This window comes from Sus scrofa, chromosome 9 (genome assembly GCF_054392235.1).
Source record: "Sus scrofa isolate SSC_HxYL_T2T_F1_AM1 chromosome 9, Sscrofa_HxYL_maternal_Yorkshire_Landrace_v2.0, whole genome shotgun sequence".
NCBI lineage: Eukaryota > Metazoa > Chordata > Mammalia > Artiodactyla > Suidae > Sus > Sus scrofa.
This window is the reverse complement of record NC_139391.1, coordinates 139,877,873-139,885,099: the sequence shown is the minus strand read 5'-3', so window position 1 is coordinate 139,885,099 and position 7,227 is coordinate 139,877,873. Positions and strand designations below refer to the sequence as shown.

Genomic DNA, 7,227 nt, shown 5'->3' with positions numbered 1-7,227 from the left:
TATTAGAACATCATTAAGAGCTGAAAAATGTGATATTTAATATTAAAACATCTATCATTATCTCAATGTGGAAATTAATTTTGATTAATTAATGTGTATTTTTTCTTCCCTTTCAGATTTTCAATTGTTAAAAGACAAAGGCCACATCTTTTTTCTTTTCCTTTCTTAAAGATTTATGTTACACGGAGTTCCCGTTGCAGCGCAGTGGTTAACGAATCTGACTAGGAACCATGAGGTTGCAGGTTCGATCCCTGGCCTTGCTCAGTGGGTTAAGGATTCAGTGTCGCAGACATGGCTCGGATCCCGTGTTGCTGTGGCTCTGGCGTAGGCCAGCGGCTGCAGCTCCAATTCGACCCCTAGCCTGGGAACTTCCATATGCCGTGGGAGCGGCCCTAGAAAAGGCAAAAGGACCAAAAAAAAAAAATATATATATATATATATATATATATTACACTCTTCTTTTTTTTTAACCACACCTGTGACCTGTGGAAGTTTCTGGGCCAGGGATTGAACCCATGCCACAGCAGCAACAACACCATGTCCTTAACCTGCTGTGCCACAAAGGAAGTCCCCATGTTACACACTTCTGAAATGCTTGTTGCCTTTCACTTTATGTGGATGTAATTTGTAGAAGCCATACCTGTGAGATTTATGCTTTTAGGGAAATCAAGTTTGAGAAATCAAACTGTTACATCCTCAGTGGCTCTCAATTTATTGTAACTGCCTTTTTATTGGATCAAACTTTTGATTCCTTGTAAACGAAATGAACAAACCTTCTTTCCATTTAAAAAAAAAAAAAGACACAATATGGTCCAATACAAAGGAAGGGGCAGAGGGCAAATACAGCATGAAAGCTCTCAACATCCCTGCACCTGTCACTTAGCAGGTGAAAAAATTACAGGGTTGGAGCCAGTAGTTTCTCCAAATGACTCTGAGAACTTATAAAAATACTATCCAGCTTTTCTTTAATGCTTTACAGTCTTCCAAATATCTTCAGATATATCGTCCCACTCACATTTGAAAACTACGTATGCATAGGCCACCCTCCTGTTCCTCTCACCCCAAGGTAAGGAAATGTACCTTAGAGATGAGGTCGTAACTAGGGCGGCTATAAGTTACCAAGTGGCGAAGCAGCACAACTGGGAACGCACCTCTTCTTGCTCTAAAAGCCATCGTGGTCTGTCCCACCACAGCCAGAGGGCAGGCCTGGCTGTTCACACCTGGCCCCGTTACCAGTGCTTCAGCAGACGGGGCCCAGTTTGAGCAGGTGCTCCTTTCCCTCCAGGTAATGGAAGCCTCTCGGTAGAGAAGGACAGGGACTGCAGAATGAAAGCAGTGTCACATGCCTTTCCACTCTCCCCACCCCCCACCTCTCCTGCCCCAAGAACCAGGGAGCCAGAGCAAGCCACTAAGACCAAGCCGGGAAGAAGGCAGCAGGTCTAAAGGCATACAACGTGGCCCATGCCACGAGCGGTGGTCATCACACTGGGGTCCATGAAGACACCCCTCGCGCTCAGCTAAAGAAAGACCAGACCCAGCCATCACAGTCTTGCAATAGTGCATTGCCCTCTGATATAAGGACTTCCGGAGCCAAATCTACGCACAAAGCGAGAATGTAACTGCTTGAAGGAGAATCCAGAAACTAAGCCAAGAGAGTTTGGGTGAAAAATAGGGAGGCCTTGGAGTTTCCATTGTGGCTCAATGGGTTAAGAACCCGACACAGTGTCCTTGAGGATGCGGGTTCTACCTCTGGCCCTGCTCAGCATGCTAAGAATCTGGAGGTGCCACCAGCTGCAGTGTAGGTCACAGATGTGGCTCTGATCGGTGTTGCTGCAGCTGTGACGCAGGCCTGCAGATGTATCTCTGATTTGACACCCTAGCCCAGAACTTCCATATGCTGCAGGTGCAGCCCTAAAAAAAAAAAAAAAAAAAAAATCAAAACATATAGTGAGGCCTTGAATATGGACTTTACTCCTTCCAGGTGACAGCGGCTGGAAGGCCTAGTGCCTTATGCCTCTATTCCTGTCTGCCCAGACATCCACGCGTCCTGGAGGGGGCATTCAGAACTGAAAAGATTACATGCCAACCAATATTAATACATGTATTGGAGTAGTATTTGACATTGATTTCTATTCAAATAGAAATGGGAATAGATTTGCAAAGAACCCATTTTTTCTGACAGGACGTCTACTATGACTGGTTTGAAATAAAGACGAGTTCGGCGGAGTTCCCGCTGTGGAGTAAGGGGATCAGCTGTGTCTCGGCAGCACTAGGAGGCAGGTTCCATCTCTGGCCGGCCCAGCACAGTGGGTTAAAGGGTCTGGGTACTGTAGGTCACAACTGTGGCTTGGATCTGATCCCTAGTCTGGGAATTCCACAAGCCAAAGGGCAACCAAAAATGGGGGAAAAAAAGAAGAAGATCAGTTCTGCCGTTTAGAGTATCTGATACATCTGAAAATTGAATGAGCCCAATTTTCAGCCCTGAGGCTTGATGGAATATGATTAAAGCAAAAGGACAATAAATAGCCCAGAAATCACATCCATGGCCTTGCCTAAACGTAGAAGTTCCTAAATTTTTACCAGGAGGTACATAGATTTTCAAAATTATTTTCAGGACTCCATGACCAAAAAGGATACTTGTTAACTGACATTACGAACCTATGTGGTGTGGTGAGATTTTATAAATATATATGTATATATATATATATATGTGTGTGTGTGTGTGTGTGTGTATATATGTATATATGTGTGTGTATATATATATATATATGTATGTATGTTTTATCCTGGTTCCTGGAAAAGAGCTTCACAAGCCCTTGGAACATCTTTTGTTCTTCACAACCGCCGTGGCCCGAGTGTTTGCGTCCCCCAGAATCTGTGTGTTGAAGTCCTACCCTTCAAGTTGATGGTGTTTGGAATGAGGCCTTTGGGAGGGATGAGGGTTCGATGAGGACATGAGAGTGGGGCCCTTATGATGAAATTAATGTTCTTATAAGAGGAAAAAGAGGAGTTCCCACTGTGGCTCAGCAGGTTAAGAATCTGGCTAGTATCCATGAGGCCCTGCTCAGGATCTAGTGTTGCCGTGAGCTGTGGTGTAGGTCACAGATGCAGCTTGGATCTGGCATGGCTGTGGCTGTGGTGTAGGTCTCAGCTGCAGGTCTGATTTGGCCCCTGCCCTGAGAGTTTCCATTTGCTGCAGGTGCAGCCCTGAAAAAAAAAAAAAAAAAAGAATAAAAAGAGATCAGAGCCCTTCCACCCCAACCCCTGTCATCCATGGGAAGACACAGCAAGCAGGAAGCAGTCTGCAGGCTGGGTTGAGGGCCTTCACCAGGGGCTTGGATCAACCAGCACTTTGATCTGGGACTTCCAGCCTCTATGACTGCAAGAAATAGACTCCTATACCGTAAGCCTTCCAATCTATGGTATTTTGTTAGGCAGCACAAGCCAATAGAATAGCAACAACCCCCTTCCTACTTTATCTGACTCTTGGGAGGGAGGTGAGCGGAGCTGGAGTTCAATCCTGTGGCCAGTGGTTTATTCTATAATGTCCAGATAACGAAAACTTGATTTGAAGACTCTGAATGCCAGGCTTGAGGGAGCTTCCCCCTTGGTGACCATATGGATGTACCAGGAAGAAAGCTGGCACCCGACTCATGGGGACAGGAGCTCCTGCACCCTGGACCCTCCCAGCCCTGGCCCACCTGCTCTTCTGGCTGTTGCCTCACAGCTTTCCAGATAAGGTAAGCCGTTAAGTATAGCCTTTCCCCAGGTTTTGTGAGTCATTCTAACAAACTACCACACCTCAGAGGGTTAGAGAGGGACCCAGACTTGAAGTGTGAGTACCCTGGGGACCCTGCTTGCAGCCGGCATCTAAAATGAGGCCAGTGGTTGTCAGGTCAAGACCTTGCCCTTCCACCTGTGTGGCCTGATGCAACTCCAGGCGATTACGTGTCAGAATTGAATCCAATTGTAGGACACACAGTCAATACTGGGGATCGTCAGAGAAGCACATTAGAGGGGAGGCCTCCAGAACCTTCTCATCTTCCCGAACTGAAGCTCCATTAACCAGTAACTCCCCATCTCCCCTCCCCCAGACCCAGTAACCACTAGCCTACTCTGCCTCCATGGACTTGATGACTCTAGGGACCACATGTAAGCAGGATCATAGAGTATTTCTACTTTTGCGTCTGGTTTATTTCATTTAGCATAAGGCCCACCAGGTTCATCCATGGCGTAGCCTGTGACAGAACGCCCTCCTTTTTTTAAGGCTGATAATTCCCATCACAGGGATGGACACTCTGTTTATCCATTCATCTGCTGATGGACATTTGGGCGTTTCCACTTTTGCTTATTGTGAATAATGCTGCAGTGAACACAGGTGTACAAAGGTCTTTTCACATCCTTGCTTCCAATTCTTTGGTGCGAATACCCAGAAGTGGAATTGCAGGATCATGTGGTGATTGTATGCATAATTTTGGGGGGCACCGTGTACTGTTTTCCAGTCACTGTAGCTGCACCTTTTTATACTGTGACTTGGGGGAGTCACATGACCTGTTAGCCTGGGAAGGCTGGAAAGGCCTGAGACACACAAACGTTTCCCCCCACCCCCCATTCTGAGTGCATCAGCATCTTCACAGACATCTGCTCATCCCTGACTCCTGGACCAGTGTCCCGCCCGGTTGCTGGGTGAAGGGGGGCTGCTCCACGCCATGGCATCAGGGGGTCAGCAGAGCACAGTAAAGACAGCAGCCACGGCAAAGGAGGGAGAACCTTAGACAGCAGGCCAGCCACCACCTCAAGCCCCCAATAATGACAAAGGTCTCCCCCTGAGGCAGCGAGCATCCCAGAGCCCCTCACCTGTGGGTCCTTGAAACCCTCACAGCCAAGGGCCAGGTGTCACTATTGCAATGTTTCCAGGGAAACACCCGTGCCAAGTCACACTAGAGCCAGGCCACAGGTCTGCACATGTGTGCCGTGCCCCAAGGGGCTGGGCAAGGAGCGCAGTCCTTCCCATCTGGGGCTAAAATCAACTGGACGGCTCTTCAGTCTCTCCACGGTGCTGTCACGTCTCCGTGTTCCCAGCACTGGTAGCTTGCTTGGGGGTTGCGGTTTCTTGCTGTTACAGTGAGAAGGAGACTCAGCAGGAATCCAAATGAGAGAAAGGTATTCCGGGTGAGTTGGGGCTGCATTAACTTGGGATTAAGAGATGCCAGTTAAGGGAGTTCCCGTTGTGGCTCAGTGGGTTAAGAACCCAACTAGTATCCATGAGGTTTGCAGGCCTCACGCAGTGGGTTAAGGATCCAGTGTTGCTGCAGGCAGTAGGGCAGGTCACAGATGTGTCTCGGATCCAGTGTTGCCTCGCTTGGATCCAGTGCGGCTCTGGAGAAGCTGGCAGCTGCAGCTCCTATTGGAACTCTAGCCTGGAAACTTCCATATGCAGGATGTGCAGCCCTAAGAAGGGAAAAAAAAAGAGAGAGAGAGGCCAGTTAAGGAAGTTGTGTTGGAGAAATAATATCTGCCGCGACTCTGAAGCCCTTGGTTCACCACTAAATCCCCGCTCCTTCAAGACCCCTGTGGACTGACCTACCGTCTATAAAACAAAACAGGAGGGTACTTACTACCTTCCTTAGGGTCCTGCGACAGTTGTTGAGCTGACTTCCTGCTGCACCCGGAAAAAAACTCACATCTGACAGGGACCTGGGTCTACAGGGATCTCCCTGGTACTTCTGCGCCATCACAACAAGAGTTCAGCGGGTGCTCCCCGCGTGTGTGCGCCCTCCAGCCCTGGCGCGGGCCCTCACGGGTGGGCGGGGAGGGCTCTTTCTCCCCGCAGATGGCAGAGCCCAGGGCTGCGACGTGCCCTGCCTCCCACAGCCAGCAGAGGGCAGCACAGACCCACCCGGGAGCCTTGGCGAGGCCTCAGCATCTGTAACGGAGAACGTCATCCAGAATCATCCACCTGAGCCCCGCCCTAGAGGCGGGGCGGCGGGCGGGCTCCCGGATGGCTTCCAGCGGGAGAGGGTGGAGGGGCTGCCGCCAGTGGGGGCCCTGCAGAGGCAGCCCGCGCAGGAGGACCAGCCCTTCTCTCGCTGGTAACTGCCCAGGGTCTGCGTTCCCTCTGCTTTACCACGCGGGACCCCGCAGGCACACTTTCGTGGGAGGGGTGCGATCAGGACCAGCGCCCCACGGCATAGAGTGAGGGGACCCGTGGCATGCTCAGCCTGGCCCTGGGTCTGAGGGATCAGACGCAGTCTTCACGGGCTGCAGGCTGGCCCAGCTCAGGGAGCCAGAGGCTGAGGCGACACTGACCGGGTCTGGGTCTGAGCGGAGGTTTGCCATCAGGAAAGAAGCCACTGAAAACGGAACTGCACATCAAACCCCAGTCACGTGGGTGGAGGCCAGCTGAGAAGTCCACTGGGCTGGGGGACCTGGGGACGTCCCCAAAGCAGATGCTGCCAGACGCACCAGAGACAGGAAGGGACGGCCTGCACTCTCCCTTCCTTCCGCCCTCCAGCCTCAAGACCCGGGTTGCTGCTGACGCACCCCAGGAGGAAGCTGAAGATCACTTACATATGGAATCTAAAATAGGTCACAAATGAACTTAGCTGTAGAACAGAAACAGACGCACAGATGTAGAGAACAGAATTGTGGTTGCCAAAGGCGAGGCGGGCAGCGAAGGATTGGGAGCTTGGGATTCGCAGATGCAAACTGTTGGATATAGAATATGGATAAACAAGGTCCTCCGAGAGCACAGGCAACTAGTCAGCATCTTGTAATAAACCGTCATGGAAAAAATTACAAAAAAGTGTACATATATCTATGGGTGTGCTTGTGTATATAAAATATACAAATGTGTACATTCGTATGTATATGTCTGCATACATATGTATAAATCACGCTGCTGTACAGCAGAAATTAACACAATATTGAAAATTAACTAAACCTGAATTTAACAAAAACCCCTGCAGGTTATATTTTCCATGCGCTCAACTACCTTGTTTGGCTGCCGGGTTCTCTGGTAAGAGTCTCCTTATTTTATGCACCACTGTATCCTCTTGGGTAATTCTAAAGCACAAAAAAAGGGTTAGGACACCCATATTCTCCTAGGAAATGTTCAAAATTGTAGTTGCCCCTTCTTGGAAGCCAAAGGAAAATAAAAGAAGGCATTAAAAAAAAAAAAAAAAAAAAAAAAAAGACCAAAAGCCTAAAAACCAAACAAAAACAAAA

General features: G+C 49.1%; 1 long non-coding RNA gene across 1 annotated transcript; it reads right to left on the bottom strand.

Moving 5' to 3' along the window:
• Positions 1 to 4,172: 4,172 nt before the first annotated feature.
• Positions 4,173 to 7,065, bottom strand: LOC146400241 (uncharacterized). Its single transcript, XR_014816649.1, has 3 exons — positions 6,995 to 7,065; positions 5,619 to 6,708; positions 4,173 to 5,451 (listed from the first exon to the last, which is right to left on the bottom strand). It is a non-coding gene; the product is annotated as an uncharacterized LOC146400241 (long non-coding RNA).
• Between the last annotated feature and the right edge of the window lie 162 nt (positions 7,066 to 7,227).